This window comes from Macaca nemestrina, chromosome 13 (assembly GCF_043159975.1).
Source record: "Macaca nemestrina isolate mMacNem1 chromosome 13, mMacNem.hap1, whole genome shotgun sequence".
Classification (NCBI taxonomy): domain Eukaryota; kingdom Metazoa; phylum Chordata; class Mammalia; order Primates; family Cercopithecidae; genus Macaca; species Macaca nemestrina.
The window spans coordinates 38,249,066-38,273,873 of NC_092137.1; the positions used below are offsets into that span (position 1 = coordinate 38,249,066).

At 42.3% G+C, this 24,808-nt stretch overlaps 1 pseudogene; it reads left to right on the forward strand.

Moving 5' to 3' along the window:
* The first annotated feature begins 4,435 nt into the window (after window positions 1-4,435).
* LOC105464864 (large ribosomal subunit protein uL30 pseudogene) lies at window positions 4,436-5,195 on the forward strand (annotated as a pseudogene).
* Window positions 5,196-24,808: the final 19,613 nt, after the last annotated feature.

The window sequence follows — 24,808 nt, forward strand, 5'->3', positions numbered from 1 at the left end:
CTCCTGGAACTAATAAGTGATTATAACAAAGTTTCAGGAAATAAGGTTAATATATAAAAGACAAACCTTTCCTATATACTGTCAATGAACAATTGGAATAAGAAATTAAAAGCACAATACAATTTCCATTAGCACACACACACAAGGAAATACCTAGGTATAAATCTAACAATATATATACAGGATCTGTGAGGTAAACTATAATACTCTGATGAAATAAAATTTTAAAGATCAAAATAAATGATATTTAATCATCTATAAATATCCAAATTTACACATATACACATTTACAAAATATTTATCTGTAAGTTTGGTATTTAAATATTAGAGATATTCTATGTTCATAAACAGGAAGAGTCAATATTGTTAAAACATTGATTATTTTCAACTTAATCTATAGATTCAATGTACTCTCAATCAAAATCCCAGCAACATATTGTGTTACTATCAACAAACTGCTCCTAAAGTTTATATGGAAAAGCAAAAGTTTATATGGAAAGGCAAAAGACCCATTTATTATTTTATGAATTAGCCACAGAATACAGAAGAAGAATAAGGTAAAAGGACTGACACTACCCAACTTCAAGCTCCAGTAATCAAAATGTCTTGATATTGGAGAAAGTAGAGACAAATAGATCAGAACAGAATAGAGAGTCCAGAAATAGACCCACACAAATATAGTTAACTAATCCTTGACAAAGGAACAAAGGCAATTCAATCAAGAAAGAATAGTCTTTTCAACAAATGATGTTGGAAAATTTGGACATCCATAAGTAAAAGAAAGAAGAAAGAAGAAGGAAGGAAGGAAAGATGGAAGGAAGGAAGGGATGAAGGAAGGAAGGAAGGAAGGAAGGAAGGAAGGAAGGAAGGAAGGAAGGAAGGAAAGAAGGAAAGATGGAAGGAAGGAAGGAAGGAAGGAGGGAGGGAGGGAGGGAAGAAAGGGAGCAGGGAGGGAGGAAGGAAGGAAGGTAGAAGGGAGGGAGGGAAGGAGAGGGAGGGAGGAGAAGGAAGGAGGAGAAGGAGCAAGGGAGAGAGGGAGGGAGGAAGGAAGGAAAGAAGGAAGGAGGGAGGAAGAGAGGAAGGAGGGAAAGAAAGAAGAAAGGAAGGAGAGGGAGGGAGGGAGAGAGGAGGAAGGAAGGAAGGAGAAGGAGGGAGGAGAAGGAGGGAGAAGAAGGAGGGAGGGAGGGAGAAGGAAAGAAGGAGCGAGGGAGGAGAGGGAGGGAGGAAGGAGAGGGAGAGAGGAAAGAAGGAAGGAAGGAGGAAAGGAGGGAGGAAGGAAGGAGGTGGGGAGGGAGGGAGGAAGGAAGGAGGGAAGGAGGGAGGGAGGAATGAAAGAAGGAAGAAAGGAAGGAGGGAGGGAGAGAGGGAAGGAAGGAGGGAGGGAGGGAAGGAAAGAGGGAGGGAGCAAGGAAAGAAGGAAGGAGGGAGGAAGGAAGGAAGGAGAGAGAAAGAGGGAGGGAGGAGAGGGAGGGAAGGAGAGAGGAGGAAGGAAGGAAGGAGATGGAGGGAGGAGAAGGAGGGAGGGAGGGAGAATGAAGGGAGGGAGGGAGGGAGGGAGGAAGGGATGAGTGAAGACCTGAATCAATACCTAACTTTAAAAAAAAATCATACAGATGGTAAATAAGCACATGAAAAGATGCTCAGTATCATGTGTCATTAGGGAGTTGCAAATTAAAACAACAGTGAGATACTACACACCTATTAGAAAGGCTAAAATACAAAAAGTACTGACAGTACCAAATGCTGGTAAGAACACAGAAAAACAGGAATTCTTGTTTCTTGCTACTGGGAATGCAAAATTGTACAACCACTTTGGAAGAGCGTTTGGCAGTTTCTTCCAAAGCTAAACACAACTTTATCATACGTTCGAGCAATCATGCTCCTAGGTTTTTTGTCCGGTTGGTTTTAAAATGTACGTCCACACAAAAACTTACAGACAAATACTTATAGCAGTTTTTGCAATAAGTAAAATCACAATCACCAAAAACTGGGTGTCCTTCAATAGGTGAACGAATTAAAAAGTAGTGGTGGTCAGGCGCAGTGGCTCACGCATCCCAGCACTTTGGGAGGCCGAAGCAGGAGGATCACTTGAGGTTGGGAGTTTGAGACTAGCCTGGGCAACATGGAGAAACCCCATCTCTACTAAAAATACAAAAATTATCCGGGTGTGGTGGCGCATGCCTGTAATTCCAGCTACTCAGGAGGCTGAGGCAGGAGAATCGCTTGAACCCAGGAGGCGGCAGTTGCAGTGACCCGAGATCATGCCATTGCACTCCAACCCAGACAACAAGAACGAAATTCCATCTAAAAAAAAAAAAAAAAAAAAAAAAAAAAAAAAGTAGTGGTATAGAGATACATGGGATGATTTTCTTTTCATAAAAAGAAATGAACTATGAAGCTATAAAAAGATACGAAGAAACTTTAAATGTATATTGCTAAGTGAAAGAAGCCAGTCTTAAAAGGTTACATGTTATATGATTCCATCTAGATGGCATTCTGGAAAGGCAAAACTATGGAGATAGTAAAAAAAAAAAAAATCAGTGGTTGCCAGAGGTTGGGAGACGGGAAGGGAGGAGAGATGAATTGGTGAAGCACACGGTATTTTTAGGGATATAAATCTTTTCTCTCTGATACTGTAATGATGAATATATGATATCATACATTTGTGAAAACTAATACAGTGTACAACACAAAGATAAACTTTAATGTAAACTATGAACTTTAGTTACTAATATTGTATCAGTATTTTTTCATTAACTACAGCAAATGTTCCATACTAATACATGGTGTTAATAACAGGGAAACAGTAGAACATCTGGGGAGAGGAGGTTCTATACTATGAGCTCAATTTTTCTGTAAATCTAAAACTGTTCTAAAAAATAAAATCTAATAATCCTTTAAAAATCAACACAGGGTAAATTGCCACATGTAAGATTCACAGAGTAAAAGAATGATTTTTAAAAAAGAATGATAAAGATCAAATAGTTTCAGAGCTAGCAGAGGACTTAGAACTGGTTGTCCTCTCACCAAATCTCCACTGGGCAGTTACAGAGTGTCACTGTCTGCCTGAGGCACTGCAAGTATAGTGAAAACTAAGACAGCCCCTGTCACAATATAGTATTAAGTGAAAAAATTCCAATGATTTCATTTTTTTTTTTTTTTTTTTTTTTTTTTTTGAGACGGAGTCTCGCTCTGCCGCCCAGGCTGGAGTGCAATGGCCGGATCTCAGCTCACTGCAAGCTCCGCCTCCCAGGTTCACACCATTCTCCTGCCTCAGCCTCCCAAGTAGCTGGGACTACAGGCACCCGCCACCACGCCCGGCTAGTTTTTTGTATTTTTTAGTAGAGACGGGGTTTCACCGTGTTAGCCAGGATGGTCTCGATCTCCTGACCTCGTGATCCACCCGTCTCGGCCTCCCAAAGTGCTGGGATTACAGGCTTGAGCCACCGCACCCGGCCATGATTTCATTTTTGATGTGTGTATGTGAGAGACAGAGAAAGAAAGAGAGAGAGAGAGAATAGAGGTAGGGAGAGAACATTGAGAGGATGCTCACCAAGACATCAACAGTAGTTATTTCTGGATGGGCTTTTATTTCCTTTTACCAGTTTCTATCATTTTACAGTGTTTCTATGATAAGCATGCTTTGCTATTGTCATAAGAAAATTAAATAATAAAATGTTCCTTTATTCTAATGATGTCGCTTCAGAAAATGCTACCAGGTGAAGTAAATTTGAAGCCAGGATTATGAAAGTAAATGAACTGGAATAGGTGAGTAGCCAGGACGAGCCATTTCTCACAGGGAAGGTGCACAGCAGGGAGCCCCCTGCACTGCATGAAGTGTGTTTGGCAGTCACAGAGGACAGGCTTAGTGGCTCCATGGTGGATTTCACTCAGTGGCAGCAACACGTGACCACCAACAACTATGGCAAGGCAGCTTTGCCATCCTGGTAGTTTTTGACACTAATTTCTACTGAGTTTCCTCAAAGAATGTTTCACAGAAAACTAGTCCTCAAAATATTAGTAGGTAGAATTCTATTAAATTAAACAAAACTAGCACAATTATTTATAGAAGAACATACCAAAGCATTTATTATTCTATGATACAATGAAAACAGAGAGTATAGTGTTTCCCAAATTTGAGAAAAAGTAATTCTCCCTGCTTTTCCTTTCTTTCCTTCTTCCTTTATTCTTTCTTCCTTTGTCTTTCTCTTTCCAGTGGGGACAAGAGAATTTCATGGAATGGGTGTCATTTGGTGCATACTTGGACAGCTGTTACTCTGCCAGATGTCACACCAATGGTTTATGGGCTATGATTTATTGTGTTTGTCACTATAGCTCTCAGTATTCCTACCACCAAGCACAGCAGCTAGCACATAGAAGAATCTCAATAAATACTTGTTAGGTAAGTGAATGAACTCTTTTTCCAGCTGGAACCATGGAGGGTGGAGAAGAGAAGAAGAAGGTTCCTGCTATGCCAGAAACCCTTAAGAAAAAGGGAAGGAATTTTGCAGAGCTGAAGATCAAGAGCCTTTGAAAGATGTTTGCCCAAAAGATGCTTCAAAAGGCAAGGAGGAAGCTTATCTACGAAAAAGCAAAGCACTATCGCAAGGAATATAGGCAGATGTATAGAACTGAAATACGAATGGCAAGGATGGCAAGAAAAGCTGGCAACCTCTAGGTACCTGAAGAACCCAAATTGGCATTTGTCATCAGGATCAGAGGTGTCAGTGGTATGAGCCCAAAGGTCTGAAAGTTGTTGCAGCTTCTTCGCCTTTGTCAAATCTTCAATGGAGCCTTTGTGAAGCTCAACAAGGCTTTAGTTAACATGCTGAGGATTGTAGAGCCATATATTGCATAGGAGTACCCAAATCTGAAGTCAGTAAACGAATACATCTACCAGCGTGGTTATGGCAAAATCAGTAAGAAGAAAATTGCTTTGACAGATAATGCTTTGATTGATCGATCTCTTGGTAAATATGGCATTGTCTGCACGGAGGATCTGATTAATGAGAACTATACTGTTGGAAAACGCTTCAAAGAAGCAAATAACTTCCTGTGGCTCTTCAAATTATCTTCTCCACAAGGTGAAATGAAGAAAAAGCCACCCATTTTGTAGAAGGTGGAGATGCTGGCAACAGGGAGGACCAGATCAACAGGCTTATTAAAAGAATGAACTAAGGTGTCTACCATGATTATTTTTCTTAGCTGGTCAGTTAATAAACAGTACTTGCTCTCAAATTGAAAAAATAAATAAATAAAAATAAATAAACAAATAAGTGAATGATTGAACTTCATTAAGAAAAATGAATTACTACAAAACTCTATAGTTTCTTTTCTCACTTGGATTTGACTTGCACTTTCCTACAGAGCAAAGAAGTCACCCAGGTTCACAACAAACGGCCCAACTTAGACAGTTTACCAAGGCACAGAAGAATTCAAAATCTAGATCTTCTCGCTAGAACTCTCTCCAGTGGCTCTCCTACTTGCAAATGTAATCATCTTCCCAGAGGAGAGCCAGGGACAAACCAAGGAGTCAGATTTGTTGTTCATCTTGCAACCTCTTTCAATGAATTCAACTTGCTTCACAGGAGTCCACTGGGAATGCCCCCCACCAAAAAAAAACAGTCACTTGTATTATTTAAGTGAACACATGACAGTCAATGTAATAAGGCCTTGCCTTCCCCACTTCCCCATCAAAAGTTTAGCGAGGACATGGTTTTCCCAAGGGAAAAAAGGAGCATAGCCATGTAACAGCTGTTCCACAGAATAGACTGTATGTGGATTACAACTAAGTCAAGTCAAGAAGAAACTCTGTACAGTCTTATAAAAGAGACATGTCTCTTGAACTGAGAAAGTGCATGTTCCCTCAAATATTTTCCTGCCCCCAAAAGCTTAGCCCCTTCAGTACTTGGTGTCCCTACCTTCTGCCAGCTTCTGACCCTGAGGAATGATGAAACCTCATTTTTCTAGGAACTGAAGGAGCTCTTTAGCCCCTCAAAATACAGCAAAGGAAAACTCAATGCAGCCAAAATTCAAGCCTAAATTTGAAACACAAATATGTAAACTGATCACGATGTCCACATCCTACACAAATACAACTTTCTTTTAGAAAGGAATCCCCTGCTGGTTGTGCTGTAAGTATTTTAGGCAGAATGCTTTTAGGTCTAAAGCCATTTTAAACTCTCAAAACTTTATACATCCAAGGAAAGCAAACTGAAAGTGAGCATCACTAAGTTTACTCTTATTTCTAAGATTAATTTTAACCTCCCTAGATTTCAACACTCATGCCGTTGTCCAGACTACTAGATGCAGCTGCAACGAGGGATTTCTTAAGTCACATAGGGAACCTGGACTAAATTACTCTGGAGGGATATGTGCCATTTCTAAGTTTGTGGTTTCCTTCACTATGTTTAAAGCAAAGGTTATTAGGCACTAATGCTGCACAGATTTTCTAAATACTCTGTATTTGCCAGTGGCGGAGCCAGATGTGGACCACATTAGGAGAGACATGCGTGACAGGGTTTTCCTAAATGTCCGTGATGAATTATAATTTGCAAAGGGGAAAATTGTAGCTGTGTGGTGCCAGGATAATTTCCTCCAAATACCACTCCCATCAGGTCATTTTCTCCTCAGGGTGAGTCACAGCTCCTTTTGAGGAAAACCTAAAGTCTGGCATTAGAGGCCTCAGTCATCTGCTCTTCCTCAAGACTATCCCAAAGGATCCCTGTATGCCAGGACCACCTCTTTACTCCCCTCCTGCGTATTTTGCTTGGGTGGCTCCCTCTGTCTGGAATACGTTGCTCTTACACCCTTCAAAACCTTGCTCAAATCTCATCATTATCAAGGAGCCTTCCCTCCCCAACCTCCCTCCACTGATTATTCTTCTGTATTCGGCATTCACTGCAGGTATCCATAGTTGTTGCTATGACTGTTGGTGGTGGCCACTGGAAAGCTCAGCATCAAATGTGAGGCCCCATAAAGCAAGTGTGGGGAGCAGCCTCCCTGGGGGCATTTGTGCACTTTCCACTTCCCCCTTCACCGTGGGTCCCATCCTTGATTTTGCCTTGCTTTTTCATCTGCTTTGTTATCTTGATTTATTTTTACATTATATCTTAAGTTCTTTCTGAACAAGAATAGAGTGAACATGTGAGAACTACGTTGGCATGTGTTTTTTTCCCAGCACATGTTCTCTGTGGATGTCTGAGCTTCCACTACTTCATACGCTCCTTTGAGAAAAAAATAATCATCTCAGAAGCAAGATGTCTTCCTCTGTTCTAATTTCTGGAACTTTTATTTTGTTCTTCCTTTGATTAAAAGAGTATGTGTGCAAGACCCCTTATGTAATATCATCTACAACCCAGAATTATCATCCCATGTTACACATGAAAAAGCACGTAATCAAAAGACTAAACAGACAACCCATAGACTGGGAGAAAATAGTCACAAACTATTCATCCAGCAAAGGACTAATATCCAGAATCTACAAGGAACTCAAACAAATCAGCAAGAAAAAAAACAAATAATCCCATCAAAAAGTGAGCAAAGAACATGAATAGGCAATTCTCAAAAAATATATATGAACAGCCAACAAACATATGAAAAAACATTCAATATCACCTTACTCCTGCAAGAATGCTCATAATTAAGAAGTCAAAAAACAACAGGTGTTGGCATGAATGTGGTGTAAAGGGAACACTTTTACTCTGCTAGTGGCAATGTAAACTACTAAAACCACTATGGAAAACAGTATGGAGATTCCTTAAAGAACTAAAAGTAGAACAACCATTCAATCCAGCAATCCCACTACTGGGTATCTACCCAAAGGAAAAGAAGTCATATGAAAAAGACACATGCACATATGTGTTTATGGCAGCACAATTCACAACTGCAAAGATATGGCACCAACTTAAGTGCCCATCAGCCAACAAGTGGATAAAGAAAATATGGTTTATATACAAAATGGAATACTACTCAGCCATACAAAGGAACAAAATAATGCCTTTTGCAGCAACTTGGAAGGAGCTGGAAGTCATTATTCTAAGTGAAGTAACTCAGGAATGGAAAACCAAATATAGTATATTCTCACTTATAAGTGGGAGTTAAGCTATGAGGATGCAAAGGTATAAGAACAACATAATGGACTTTGGGGATTTTAGTGGAAGGGTGGGAGGGGCATGAGGGATAAAAGACTACATATTGAGTACAGTGTACACTGCTTGGGTGACAGGTGCATCAAAATCTCAGAAATCACCACTAAAGAACTTATCCATGTAACCAAAAACTGTACCCCAAAACTATTGAAATAAAAATAAAATTTTTTATAAAAGCTAAATGGTTGACCCAAAGTCACCCAGTGTATAAAGCAGAGTCAAGACTTAAACCCAGGCCAACCTAACTCAAAATGCCTCGACTCTGTATTCCCTAAAAGTGTCTAGCACCAAAACAGACACCATGAAGTGTCTAGCACCATAACAGGCACTCAGTGACTTGCACTAATTCATTGTTGAAGTATGACCCAAAACATTTGGTACAGAATTGAATAAAACCATGACAGCAAAGCTATTGAAAATTGAGCTTGCAAAATTGGTAGAATTGGCTTCATGAAAAACTGAAGAGATTCTAATTAGATCTATCGGAGAAAGACAACACAGATCTACAAAACACTCTGGATGTGGGTGAATAGAAGACTAGAAGAGATGCTGTGAGCTGATGTCCAAATTTGAATACAAAAGAAAAATAATAGATGGACACGCTGGTTTAGATTTACAGGTCCAGGGCAAACTGATCCAACTGTGGAATCACTGAATCCCCCTTGGGTTTCAATGAGGGTATCCTTGGTAGTTACTTTCAACCCTGAGGGGTTTGACAAAATGGGACAGACAGGCTTTTTACACCTGAAGCCAGAATATAGAATCTTTGTTCATTGAGAATCTTCATACATGTTACCTTCTCTAATACTGTCCCTAACTTCCCCCAGTGTTTCATGTTTATTATATTTACACATGGTCTTATAATGACGTGTCTATGTCTGTCTTGCTATGTTGCCCAGGCTGGTCTCAAGCTCCTGAGCTCAACCAGTTCTCCCACCAGAGCCTCCCAAAGTGCTGGGATTACAGGCATGAGCCACTGCACCTAACCTAATTCTCAAACTTATATCGAGGAACAAAGACCTAAGAGTAAATAAAGCACTCCTGAAAAGGAATATCAAGACTTATTCCAAAGCTGAAATAACAAAGACGGTGCTGTACTGGCACAGAAATAGACAAATTGCCCAGTGGAACAGACTAGAGAACCCAGAAACAGAGACAGAGAGAAAGAGAGAAGAGTGGGTACTTGAGGATGGAAGAGAAGGCACTGCAGATGACAAGGAAACAATGAACTGTTCAATAAATAGTGCGAGGCCATTGGTTACCTACATTGGGGGAAAAAAAACTGTGACTAATCCCTGCTTTGCACCATGCAGAAGAATCAAATGCTAGTAGATTTAAGATTTAAATACACAAGGCAAAACTCTAAAACTTTTGAAGGCAACATGGGAGAATATCTTTAGAACATCAGAGAAGTGAAGGTTTCTTAAAGAAAACACAAAACTATGAAGAAAAATAATAAATTTGACTACATTCAAATTAAGAACTTCTGTTTAACAGTAGAACCGTGAAGAAAGTGATCAAAAAAGCAACAATGTAGAAGATATTTGCAATATACATAATCAATATAATCTATGTAAAGATGATGTATTTTTAAAAATCTTTTCAAAGTTCAATAAATAAGTTAATAAATACACAATTCACAGAGCAGAAAATATGAATAGCCCATAAATATATAAAAGAACACTCAACATCATTAGTAATTGCAGAGACACTAAGACACCAGTGAGACTTTACTTTTTACCCACTGAATTGGCAAAAATTAATAAGGCTGATATTGTCAAAAACTTGGGCTGGGTGCAGTGGCTCAGGCCTGTAATCTCAGCACTTTGTGAGGCCAAGGCAGGTAGATCACTTTGAGCTCATGAATTCGAGACCAGCCTGAGCAATATGACGAAACCACGTTTCTACAAAAAGTACAAAAAATTAGTTGGGTGTGGTGGTGCACACCTGTAGTCCCAGCTGCTTGGGAGACTGAGGTGGGAGGATGGTTTGAACCTGGGATGCAGAGGTGTGGGGGTTCAGTCAGGATGGTGGGAGAAATTGTAAAATTATAGGAAATAAACACAAACCCTCTTGGAAGCCTGGGGGTTTGCATAAAGTGTTTGGCTGAAGGCAGCTGAATTCTCTTAAAAGTTGAGGGCATAGATACATAGGAATGTAGAGCAGTTTATCTAAATAGTTTGTTTATTCATGTGGTCCTAAGACCAACATTTGATCAACGAGGGGTGCATAATTGCTCTCTACTAGGGAGGTCAGCAATGTCAATTACCCTTTAGTGGTATTTACTCAAGACCTTTGTTATTTAATTTACACTGAATAAATGCGAGCTTCACTGGCTGAATGGAGCCATGGCTGCTACTCTACAGAACCTTCCTTGGTGTCTGTGAGGGGCCCAGACCCTTAGCCGGACTGACAGGCAGAATATCTGTGTCAGTGTACATTATTCATCCGTTGTTGGGTCAGGATCTGCAGAACAAACCCCCACACAGAGGTTGCAGTGAGCTGAGATCATGCCACTGTGCTCCAGCCTGGGCGATAGAACCACACCCTGCCTCAAAAAAAAAAAAAAAAAAAGAACTTGGAAAGAGTATGATTCAACTGGAATCTTTATTCACTCTTGGCAGGAGTCTAAATTGGTACAATCCCTCAGAAAAAATAAGTTAAATATATTCATATACCTTATAGCCTAGCAATTCCACCCTAGAGAAACCCTCGCATATGTACACAAATTTATGTGGTTGTACTTCTAAGTATAACCCTAGAGAAATTCTTGCATGTGATTTATGGATAGGAGTATTCAGAGCAGTATCAAAATAACAACCAGAAACAACCCAAGTGTCCAAAGTGTTCAGAGAAAGAATAAACAATTATTTATAACTACTCACACAATAAAATGCTATAGACAGTAGTGAAAATAATGAACTACATGCAACATGGATGAATCTTAGAAACAAAATATTGAGTGGAAAAAAAGCAAATGAAAAGAAGACTGCATGTAGCATAATACCATTTTGATAAAGTGGACACAATCAAATAATATGTTTCTTAAGGTTGTCTGCATATGTCCTAAATTATTATTTTAACCAGGGCTTCACAGAAATAAAATTTGGAAAGCTGGTTACTTCTAGGGACCTGTAGGGGATGGCATAGGAAAGAAGCCCACCAGCTACAGCAATGATATTGATCATATTCTCGTTTAAGGACAACTCACAGGTTTCTTCCTGTTATTACTATGCCTCATCACTTAACTGTGTGATACATTATTTTGCACATATCAGCTATTACATAATAATAGCAAATAAAAGTAAATGAACAGGCAAGGCACAGTGGCTCATGCCTGTAATCCCAGCACATTGGGAGGCCCAGGAGGGCGGATCACCTGAAGTCAGGAGTTCAAGACCAGCCTGGCCAACATGGCAAAACCCCTTCTCTACTAAAAATACAAAAATTAATGGGGTGTGATGGTGAATGCCTCCAGCCCCAGCTACTCAGGATGCTGAAGTAGGAGAATCGCTTGAACCTGGGAGGTGGATGTTGCAGTGAGCTGAGACCACACCACGGCACTCCAGCCTGGGCAACAGAGCAAGACTCCATCTCAAAAAAAAAAAAAAAAAAAAAAAGCAAATAAATAAATAAATAAATAATGCCTGCAGTTTTATAATAGTCTCAAAAAAGAAAAACAAAAAGAATACAAGGAAAGAAATCAGGTGCCCAGGCTTTTCTGAGAATACAGAAACAAAAGTCTTTCAGTTACTCACAATCCTTCCACACTCACCAACACAGAATGTCAGAAGTGGACCCCAGTGAGGCCCTGTAGGCCCACCACTAATTAAGTAGATGAGGAAACGGAAGCTCAGGGATAATACGTGACTGCTCCATGATCACCTGGCAGAGCCAGGAGCCAAACCCAGGTCTCCTGATACTTTTTCTCTTAGATCAAGTCCCCAGGCAGTGTCCTTCAGTCTGGTAGATAATAAAAAGAAAATTCCAGTCTTCTTTATCTTTGTATCTCTAAGATCTAGCACAGGGCTTAATAATTTGTTGGCCCTCAAAATGTTTTGTTTCTGAACATTATGGAATTCCCATTGGATTCGTCACAAGATGTCCCCAAAGTGGTAAAAATTATCTCTTCTGGTTTGGTGGCTTCAAACCAAGAAAAGGTTCCTGGAAGCAAGACAGTCATTAATGGGCATTGCCAGAACTCATGTGTGGGCATATGGGAGGAGATCCCTGCAGCAGCCAGGGCTGCGTTTTCTAGCCGGTTCCAGCAAGCCAGCCTTGCGTGACTGACTTCTTTAGTTTAAGGTGCAGAACTCAAGGGAGAGGAGCTAAACCCTATGAATGTGTTTGTATTGCCTCCAAGGCGAGGAGTGGCCAGGATCTGTGGCTTGACTATGGAATGAGCAGTGGAAACATTCTGTCTTCCAATATGTCTGCAGAATAGGCTGGCAGGTGCCACATTATGTTAGTAAGCTCCTGGCAAGGCATGTGGCTTCCATCTCACTTCATTAGCAGCTTTCCCGAACTTCAGGTTTCCCCAGTCCCTGATTCTAGGAGTTAAAGTTCCCTCTGGTATCACTATTCTTCCTCCATGGGGTTTTCCTAGACCTCCCCTATCCCCAGGGCCTGAGGCGAGGCCCTGGTTTGTAGCTCCTATCTGGGAGAATGTGCAGCCAAGGGTCACAAAACAGACCCGGGGGTCTGGCCTCCCCTGAGGGATGCTGGGACCCGAGTGTCCCAAGGTGCCCTGATTTTCCCACCTGCAATGATCAGTAGCCAAGTTCTCTGATTTTATCTCAATACTTTCTTGAGAGCATTGAGCTGAATTTTGAGTCTTTCCATTCATGACATGTCTCCCTTTATTCAAATCTTCTTTTACATCCCTCAGTAAAGTTTCTTGTATTCTTCATCAAATCTCCACATTTCTCAATAACTATATTCCCAGATGTGTTTCATTTTGGGTGACTCAGACCAATACTCTAATGAGGCAAAATAATGGGCCGCTTCTGTCCTGAGACGCCCACTGGCTGGGAGCACTAATGAAGACTAAAGGCTGAGATACACCAGTTGTTTATGGACCATGGATGGCTTTTCTCCTGGGATGAAGCTCTACCTTCCTGCAGGTTGTACTAAGACCAGATGCTTGTTCGTGATTCTGGTTTGTGCAGGTCCCTCCCAGGGGTCCGTGCCTCAGCACGGTTTCCTATACGACAGCCCTGCCAAGAGCAGGGGTTGCCATCCCAGCTGGTCACCGCACCTTGGCCCTCTGCCTACTACATGCAGAAGGAGCTGTGAGCAGGTAAGAGGAATGCTTTCTTCTCAGCTGAGGCTCACGGGTACCTGCTCTGGGAAGCACCAGCAGCAGGTGCAGCTCACAGCCAACTGATGTCCTCTCCCTTCAATCCAACAAGTGCAACTTCTGAACTTACACCTCCTCTGTGGGGCTTTCAGGATACAGAGGGTCTCTGGCTTTGAAATCAGTTTCACTTAGATGTGTAAGGCCCAATTTACAGACTTTGCTTATGTTTGTGTTTTTCCGTTAAACTGAGTTTTTAATTCCCAGAAATTGTAGGCTTCAACTTCTGTGCCTGGTTTTTCATGTTGCTGATCTTGATGGTCCACCTTTAAGACCTGCTGTCACAGGAACTGTCATCCAGACATGGGATACATGTATGTGCCAAAAGACACTGCGCTTTGGTAGGCCTGGCAGCCTAAGTGGCTGGCAGAGGGAGGGCAAGGTCTCTGTGATTGGGGGAGGCACACATCCAGAAGCTTGTGAGGGCTCTACCTGCCCTGCTACCATCCCTACTTGTCTCCTTCGGGCATCTGTCTTTTAAAGAATATAAAACAGCCCACTCCTTTTCAACTGCTTTAATGTTTCATTCCTAATCTTGCAGAAAAATTCCCTTATGTTTCACAAAAATAACATAAACCTTGGCAGTATTTTATTTTTCTAAAGTGCCAGACATCAGGGTGAAAGGTGGAAAGAGCATTGGGCATGGGTTCCAAAGAGCTGTGCTCCAGGCATACATTCCTGAGACAACCTACAGCATCTCAGGCAGGCCAGGGTCCCCTTACACTTTGTCCTATCTGAAAATGAGAGCAGTAACACCTGCATAATAACGCGGGGTGAGACCAAATGACTTAGTCAAGACCCATGCAAATCTTATGTATTATAGACTAATAGCAAATGTACCATAAATATCTCATCTCAGGACAATGATTTATTTAATGACACCCAACAGACAGAATATAAGAGAGTCTTTTAACACGAGAAAGTGACAGCAAGAAAAAAAACAGTGATAACAGTTCCTATTTATTGAGCACTTACTACACTCCAGGCACTGTGCTAAGGCCTTCACATGAAGTATTTAATCTTCAGGCAGGTAATTTTATTCACCTATTTTTTAACCAGAGGAAAGAGAAAAAACTAAGTTTAGCAAATTTTAGCAAGCTGAGTGACTTGGCCAAAGTCACTTAGCTTCTAAGTGGCAGAGCTGGGATTCAGACTCAAAATATCAAAAATTTTGAGCCATGTTCCAAGAAACGTCCAAGCTGTCATCAAGAATAAAACATAACCACGAATAACACATAGTCACAGAAGAACAAAATTCATCGTATTTACAAGTCAACAACATTTTATAAGATGTACTTTGGGCATATACCATCGATTTATCCAATGTAAACAGAGCCAGAAGAGGGGGAGAGAGAGAGAGATGACTGATAATTTGGAAAAATACCATGGAGAAAACGGTCTGTTACCTGCGCCTTGAGGGATGAGGAGTATTTCGACAAGTGGAAGAGAGAAAAAATATGTCCCAGGCAAAGGCAGGTGAGCACGAAGGCTCAGAAACAAAGCACGTGTTGGGTAACGTATTTTGTGCTGCTGGAATGTAGGAAAAGTAAAGGGAGACATGGCTAAAAGCAGAGACTGCTAATTGTCCCCTAGTATTCATTTGTCCCTCTTCTTTTAGTAAGAAAATCCCCTTTTTTCTTGACACTCAAGTGCCTGGCAGGAGGCTGCCATTCCCAGCCTCTCTTGCAGCAACGTGTGGCCATGTGCCTCGGTCTGCGTGCCAGTCCTGGAGCTGAAGTGAGATGCTATGAAAGCACTGCCCCAGGAATTCCCTCTTCCCTCTTTCTCCTGGATGGAAATGGTGACAACTAGCGCAGCTGCCAGTTGGGACCCAGATATGGCATCCACAGGCAGAGGGTGACAAAGCTGCCCACCACACCTGGACACTTACCTGTAGACACATGGGAAAGGAAGAAGCTTTCATCTTATTTAAGTAATGGCAATTGGGGTTCTGGAACAAACTCCAGAATCACAAATATGTACTGTCTGACCCCAGTTAATACAGGGCCCAGTCTTATAGGGCCTTAAATTCCATGGCAATATTTGGAAAATAGTTGGCAGGCAATAGGGTGTCTTGGTTTGAAGCATCCACGTTCACATGGAAAGGTAGCATCACACTTCTCTTTTCTTAAAGAGCACTAATAAATTAATGGAATGCCTTTCGAGCAACTGAGTTTTAAATTATGATAGAGCTAGAGCTTGAGGGTCAGGAAAATGTGTTTGCCAGGATCTCATAGCACAGGGTAGTACTGGCTTTATTGAGAGAACTTTGCTTTCAAAACCATAAAAAGGGAAAGGAAAGTATATAAAATATGTGCCTGAGCAAAATTCCACAAGAAATTATTTGCCCCTGACCTTCACTAAAGTGCTGTTCCCAGTTATTCTGGGATAGGATTAATCTAAGGTGGGTAAAGTTTAAACCAATGGTACCCAAGTAACATCCACCATTTTTCTTCTTCCATGTCAGAACACAACAACAAATTAGACTGAGAACTAGAGTGAGGTCTGTCTCATCTATGTGCTTTTAAAAGAAATGGGTATTTCAAATAAGTTAATTTTCCAGATATCTGAAAGTTAAGTTCCCTTCCGTTACTTTATCACTGGCCAACAACAACTAAACTACTGCTACTGTTTTCAAGATGATCATAAACAACTGCAAACACAAGCACCAGACTGCATGCCAGCAATAATCAGAAGATGATCCTCTGAGTAATCAGAACCAGCATGCTTAATTTCTTTTAGATTGCCATTGTAACAGAAACACATTTAAGCATTTTCTAGAGAATGCAGGATAAATCTGTAGCTCTCCCGTTTGAGAAATCCAGTTGTAAGCAAAAAACATTTTGAGACATGTGGTCTATTAATTAATCCCTGCTCTTTCATAAATATCGCTTTATAAAATAATTCAAGACATTATTCAACATGTGCTGTGTATTAAATATTTCTGCTACAGACTTATTCCCCATGGATCCGTGCTGAGGCAGGAACAATTTTAATGAAAAGCAAAAGTTTGTAGTTCTCAAATTGCACCTAAATCAAATAAGCAAAAAGTCAGGATACTTTTACTAGAAGATAAAACAGTCCATTTGTTTACAAGGTACTTGCATTCTTAGAAAACAAGTGTATTTTACCACCATGTATAAAAGTATTTGTGTTTATACGTAAAATGGAGTTCACCTCTAGGTTCGAGCACTTACAAATGGTTTTGTATCCACGTGAATTTGTGGTGGAACATTAAAAAGCACAGGATGGGGTCAGGCACGGGGGCTCACACCTGTAATCCCAGCACTTTGGGAGGCTGAGGCAGGCGGATCGCTTAAGGTCAGGAGTTCAAGACCAGCCTGGCCAACATGGTGAAACCCCATCTCTACTAAAAATACAAAAATTAGCTGGGTGTAGTGATACATGCTGTAATCCTAGCTACTTGGGAGGCTGAGGCACAAGGATCACTTGAACCCAAGAGGTGAAGGCTGCAGTGAGCTGAGATTGTGCCACTGCACTCCAGCCTGGGTTACAGAGTGAGACCCTGTCTCAAAAAAAAAAAAAAAAAAAAAAGCACAGGACAGTGCTGTGCATAGCAGGATGACCAGCATCCCTGAGCCCACCTATTAAATGCCAGCAATGCTTCCAATCATTGTGAAAGTAAAACAACCTCCGCCCCCAAAACTCTCAAAAATGCTTCCCTGAGGGCAGTAGCACTCTCCCTGAGTGAGTACCGCTGTCATAGTGCCTCGTCCAAAGTGCTGTCTTGAGTCATTTCCTGGGGCGCATGGCAGTGCACCTGCCCCACCTTGGCTTGGACATGTGCACTGGAAAACTGGCAAGGGGAGGTGTTCAGACAAACTGTCAGGCTTGCTGCTGGCTTCAGATTAGATGAAGTGCTGAGCCTGAGTGTCTCATGCTCTCAAGGAAAGCATTTTTTGCATCACTGAACTGATGCAAGAAACGAGGTGGAAAGAGGAGGGAAGAATTCTCGTGGTTTGGACCTCCTTAGTCAGCCTTACCTGCTCAGGGCCCCACAGCACTGGGTAGAGGAGGTAACGACTGAGAGGACTTTAGCTACGGTGATAGTGAGCACTAGGGACACAGGCCCTCAACCCCAAAAGCTCTTTCTTTCATTGCCTAAGGGAGAGCAAGGAGTGTGGTAGGGAATTGCAACAGGCAGGTGGGGCTAGAAAGGTGGAATGTTAAATTATCCTGAGAGGAGAGGGCAGAAGGCAGAAAGACAAGCACATGAGTTGCTAAATCTGAAAAAATTTGACTGGCATCTTCAGGTGAAGGCATGGGATGTTTTCTCTGCCCTCCTGTTTTAGGGGCAGCTATGGAGGGCCCAGGTACAAAGAGTATTGTGGACAGGAAGTCAAAAGAAGGTGGGAGAGCCCTGCAAGCTGAGACCCCCACAAAGAATTAAGTCTCCAGTTAACCTGTAATGAGGTAGGAGGCAGGTTGGACTTGACTCCCAACCAGATTTAAGACTGGCCAAACCCAAAGGATATGAACAGACATTTCTCAAAAGAAGACATTCATACAGCCAACAGACACATGAAAAAATGCTCATCATCACTGGCCATCAGAGAAATGCAAATCAAAACCACAATGAGATACCATCTCACACCAGTTAGAATGGCAATCATTAAAAAGTCAGGAAACAACAGGTGCTGGAGAGGATGTGGAGAAATAGGAACACTTTTACACTGTTGGTGGGATTGTAAACTAGTTCAACCATTATGGAAAACAGTATGGCGATTCCTCAAGGATCTAGAACTAGATGTACCATATGACCCAGCCATCCCATTACTGGGTATATACCCAAAGGATTATAAATCATGCTGCTATAAAGACACATGCACACGTATGTTTATTGTGGCACTATTCACAATAGCAAAGACTTGGAATCAACCCAAATGTCCATCAGTGACAGACTGGATTAAGAAACGTGGCACATATACACCATGGAATACTATGCAGCCATAAAAAAGGATGAGTTTGTGTCCTTTGTAGGGACATGGATGCAGCTGGAAACCATCATTCTTAGCAAACTATCACAAGAACAGAAAACCAAACACCGCATGTTCTCACTCATAGGTGGGAACTGAACAATGAGATCACTTGGAGTCGGGAAGGGGAACATCACACACCGGGGCCTATCATGGGGAGGGGGGAGGGGGGAAGGATTGCATGGAGAGTTATACCTGATGTAAATGACGAGTTGATGGGTGCTGATGAGTTGATGGGTGCAGCACAGCAACATGGCACAAGTATACATATGTAACAAACCTGCATGTTATGCACATGTACCCTAGAACTTAAAGTATAATAATAATAATAAATAAAATAAAAAATAAAAATAAAAATAAAAAAGGACTGGCCAAACCAGTAAGAGATGCAGAAAGCACCTCTCCATGAGACATGCTGACCAAAGTCATGACAATTTACTGTTACCATAGCAATATCCAGTAGTTACCACCCATTTTCTAGCAATTCCTGAATAACTTGCCCCTTAATTAGCATGTCATTAAAAGTGGGTATAAATATGATTGCAAAACTGCCCCCAGGCTGCTTCTCTCCATGCGGCTATGGTGCAGCCCTGCTCCACTGAAACTGTCACACTGCCACTGCCTCAGGAAAGCTGATTTCTTTCTCCACCTGCTCACTCTTGAATTCCTTCCTGGACAAAGCCAACAACCTGCCCTGCATCAGTAGCTCTAAAAACAGCCTCGTTTCACTGAAACCATAGCATTCCAAAGATTCGAATGATTCTAAGCTAAACGTGCAGGTCTGTATGTCCTCAGGAAGGAAGGGAGATAGGCCAGGAACCTTGCATGGAGGAATGAGGTGCCTCTGAATGTAAGGTTTTCCTTCCTGGAGTCAGTCTAGCAAGGTTCTTTAACCACCACGAAGTAGAAGAACATCAATCATACAGGGCTCCAAGCAAAATGTGGCCTTTCCTTGCTTTGCTTTCTGAAGTTCTATCAGCTCTAGCGCTAGCTCTAGCTCCAGCTCTTGCTCTCTCTCATCATTTTTTCAGTTATCGAAACTAGTCAGCCAAGATTTGTTTATCGTGGTTTTGGTAACTCTAGAGGAATAGAAATAGCATTATTTGCTATGGGATTATTTTTTCTCCTTATTTTCAAAAATCTGTGCACAAGTTGGAAATTCTACAAATTAATAGCTTTAAATTCCAACCTGTAATGTAGCGAATGCTGTGGGGCTCTGCCTAGACCCCCCACTTCAGGAACAAGGCTCATTGCCCCAGCTTCCGGGGGTGTTGTCTGCCGATGCCCTCAGTCAAAGGGAATTGCCTTACTCAAAGCTACAGGGCCTCCAGGGAGGTAGCAGGCATGCAATGGGTGATTGATGCAAAGGGACAGAGGCCTGAGCCCTGGGCCTTAATTTGGAACATCTGTGAAGGGCTTTTCCAGCTCGAGAGCTCCCCACATGATAGGCTGAGGCTTCTTTCAGTTTCACCACTGTTCACCTTCTCTTTCTGCCATCCTGCTTTGCTCACACCCTAACAGATATCTTTCCTGAGAGCGTTCCCTAGTAAATTGCTTGCACACAAATCTCCCTCTGAGAGTCTATTTCCTGGGGAACCCAACCCACAACAGCAGATGTCAGGAGTGGTTCAAGATGACTGACTCTGAAATAGCATTTAGAGCTGGATAACTCTCTGGTGGCTGGCAATGAGAAGCCCTTCGATGATGGTGGGGGGTGTGCTGGAAGACCCTGGCACATGGTAGCAATGCAATTGTCGCTGATTTTTTTATTTGTTTGTTTTGAGACCGAGTGTCACTCTGTCACCCAGGCTAGAGTAGGGTGGTATGATCACAACTCATTACACCCTCAACCTCCTAGGCTTAAACAATCCTCCCTCCTGAGTAGCTGGGACTACAGGTATGCACCACCATGTCCAGCTAATTTTTTATTCTTTGTAGAGATAGGGTCTTGCTATGTTGCCAAGGCTGGTCTCAAACTCCTGGGCTCGAGAGATCCTCCTGGTTTGGCCTCCAAAGTGCTAGGATTATAGGCATGATCCACCACTCCCAGCCTTCTTGCTGTTTTTTAATGTCACTATTCATAAGCTGGAACGCAATACAGATAGAAGGGAACTCATGGGTGGGTAAACTCATGGTGGGTACTCACGGGTAGAACTTCCCGTGAGAAGTTCACAGGAAGTAGTCATTATACGGATTACAAGAATTATGGCCATCTCTGGGAGATATTGGTTAATCACTAATTTAAGGCAAAGTAAGAAAGCCAGAAGTCCTCCTTGACAAATTATGAAGACTCTGCTCACCTGACACTGGAAGGCAGAAAGCACTGAGATTCAGACCTGGGACTCATTCATAGGAGTTGAGGAGTTCCAGAGAAGGTTGAAATTTCAACCCTAACTCACCTGATGATAGCTGAGAGGGCCTGACCCACGGATGGCTGTGGAGGTGGGTAATAGTGCTTGGCATCCCCATGGGCAGGACAGGAGGGCAGCCTAAAGAAGTAGTGCTCAGTCTCTGCCATCAAAAGATATTGAGGATGGACCATCAGGAGGCTAAGGGTGGCCAGCTCAATTAAAAAGCCATGATCTCTTCTGGAGCTGAGCCGGTTTTCAGACCTGGAACCCATTGACTAAAGATAATGCCAAGGTCCAAGAATGAAGACCCTGCAATGCCTTGGCAAGTATATACAGTAATAATTACCCCATTTCTTCCCCAAAGGACTTATACCCATTCGCTTGGGTAACCATACACAGAAATAAGGACTATACCTCATCACTTCAAGGACTATTGGACACAGGGTACAAATTGACCCAGGGATACCATCCACCACCCCAGCTGCCCACACACACATTGCTAGAGTGAGTGCCAGGTCATTAATAGAGGCCTGGCCCAGGTCTGTCTCACAGTCCATCCCCTGGGCCTATGTACCCTCTGTGGTTATGTCCTTGGTCCCTGAAGGTAGAATTGAAATGAACACACTTGGTAGTTGACAGTACCCCCTTATTGATTCCTTGATCAATGAGGTAAGAGTTATTACAATGAAGAAAGGCAAGTAGAGGCCTCCGAAAATATTCCTTCTAACTAGCCCAGGCAGTAAATCAAAATCTATGTTGTATCCTGAGAGAAATGGCAGAGTGCTACCCTTAAAGACCTAAAGGATGCAGGGGTGGTAAGTCTCCTTCACATTCCCACTGAATTCACCAGTCTGACTCCTGGAGAAAACAGATGGATCCTTGAGGATGACACTGGACTACCAAACACTCAACCAGGTAGTCGCCCACTTGCAGCTGCTGGGCCTATGTGGCACAGTGGCCAGGGCACATGAACACGGTCTCAGGTATCTACTGCACAGCTCCTGACTGGTGGGTGTGTTCTTTTCCATCTGCATTAATTTTTTATTGCTGCTGTAAAAAATTGCCACAAATTTAGTAGCTTGAAATAGCACAAATTTACTACCTGACAGCTCTGTAGGTTAAAAGTCTGACATGGGTCTCCTCGGGTGCAAATCAAAGGGTCAGCAGGGCTGCATTCCTTTCCAGAGGCCCTAGAGGAAAATCTACTTTCTTTCTTTCTCCAGCTTCTAGAGACCACCCACATTCTTTGGCTCATAGAAAGCCAGTGACATTGCATTTCTCTGACCATTCTTCCATAGTCGCACCTCCCTCTAACCCCAGCTGGGAAACGTTCTCCACTTTTTAAGGACCCGTGTAAATATATAGAGACCACCTAGATAATTCCTCTATCTTAAGGTCCTTACTCGTATCTGCATAGTCTCTTGCCATGTAAGGTAACATATTAACAGATCTCTGGGATTAACATGTGGACATATTTGGCTGGGGTGGGGGGTGCATTATTCTGCTACCCTATCAGGAAGAATAACCAGAAGCATTCTTATTCATACTGAATCAACAAGTATATATGTTTGCCATATATTTATGGAGCAACAATATACATTTGCTCGATAGCAATGCTAATTCTCCTGCCCTTTCTTATAATATAGCCTGAACGGTATGACATTGGTTCACTATATCTGTGACATCATATCAGTCATATCAGCTTAGCAAGAAGGGAGAGGTACTTATTGGAGGCCCTGGTAAAACAGGCACTCTAGAGCGTGGGAGATAGAAAAACCTACCAAGATTTGGAGACTTGTCATGTCAGTGAAGTTTTCAGGGTCTAGTAGTCTGAAATATACTGGAATCTCCCCTCCAAAGTTAAGGACAAATTACTGCATGTTTTACCTTCTATTAAGAAGGATGTGTAACACCTGGTCATCCTCTTCAGGTTCTGGAGGCAGCATATTCTACACGTGGAAATACAGGTTCTGACCCATTTACTGCGTGGCACAAAGGGCTACAGGCTTCGATTAAGAACCCAGAAGAGGAAAGAGCTCCACAGCAGGTCCAGGCCCATGTCGAGCAGAACCTCTGCTACTAGGGATACCTCTGATGGAAAAAGACACCATGTGGAAATGATGTCAAACTCCAGTGGGAATATCACAGTGTAGACCCTCTAAAGTTCTAGAGAATGTCCATACTGTCTTTAGCAAAGAACTATACAATACTTGAAAAACTGTTTCTGTTGGGCAACATAGTGAGACTTCGTTCTACAAAAAATTTAAAATTAGCCAGGTATGGTGGTGCATGCCTGTAGTCCCAGCTTCTTGGGAGGCTGAAGCAGGAGGAACCCTTGAGCCCAAGAGTGCGAGGTCATGGTGAGCTATGATGGCACCACTGCACTTTGGCCTGGTGACAGAGTAAAACCCTGTCTCTAAAAATAAAATAAAATAAAAAATATCTCTTCCTGGCATGCCACTGGACCCTGGAGGAGATGAAGCACCTGCCTATGGAACCCAAAGTGACCCTGAAACCAAAGTTATGCATCAGGAGCTTGGTACCATTGGACCCAAAAAGCCATGAGGTCAGGCCCAGCAACCATCCATTGCAAGATGGAAGTGGTCCATAAGGACAGAGGGCACAAGTATGCTGCATGTGCAGGTGGCCCTGATTCCCCAGTCATCCACTGCTTTTACACGAGTGCCTCTCCTCAGCTCTCACTTATGTGCACAGGAAATGGCGCAGAGCAGAGCGGGGTAAAGAAGGATTCTTTATGAGCAGCTGTCAGAGGAAGGAAAGGGCCAAGTTTGATTCACAGATGAGTCTACTTGGCACATGGGTGTAATCTGAAAATGTTTCAGGCCTTCACAATAGCCCCATCCAGGTGTGGTCCTGAAAGACAGTGGTGAGGAGAGAACTTGCCAATGGGCAGAGCTTTGGGCAGTACACCTGGTCATCACTTTGTATGGAAAGAGAAATGAAATGTCCCAAGGTAAGAATATACAAACACTCATGGGCAATGAGGAATGGCTTGGCTGGTTGGCAAGGGCTCTGGAAGGACAAAGACTAGAATATACGGGACAAGGAAAAAAGACATGTAGAGGACCTATGGTAGTGGACATAAAGTGTGAAAATCTTTGTGTCACGTGTTAACACCCACTTAACTACCACAGATGAGATAATAAAAAACAAGTAGACAGAATCATTTGACCAGGTGACATTAGCTAGCCTCTATCACCAACCACCCAGAGGCTGGCACAATGGACTCATAAATGAAGTAGCAATGGTGACAGGGATGAAGGCTACACGTGCACCTATTTTCATGGGTTACATCTCACTAAAGTTTATCTAACCACTGGCATTGCCAAATATCCAAGCTTCTAGCAACAGAAATCACTCTGGATCCCTGCTCTGACACAATTCCTCAAGTACATCCACCAATCATTTGGTGGCAAGTTGATTACATCAAGCCCATTCCACCCAGGAAGGAACAACAATTCATATTACCTGGAATTGACACATATTCTAGGTATCGGTTTATCTTTCCCATCAATAGGACTTCCTTAGCCACCACCACTATCTGAGGGATTCCAGAGTATTTGATCCACTAATTTGGAATTCCATGTAATATTGCATGTGACATAGGAACTGATTTTATAGCTTATTTAAAGGAAGTACAACAATCAGCACATAACCATGGGATCCATTGGTACATTCTGGACCACGCAGAAGCTGCCAGCCTGGTATGATAATGGAATGACCTTTTTAAAGTGCAGCAGATGTACAAGCTTGGAGATGCTCCCTGGGAAATTGGAGTGGCATTCTCCAGGACTCAACATGTGCCCTAAATCAATAGTCATTATATTGTGCTGTGTTTGCAAAAGATAGAATACATGGTTATGGAAATGAAAGGGAGGAAGGAGCCCCAATTACAATCACCTCTAGTGACCTACTTAGAGAATTAGTGTTTTC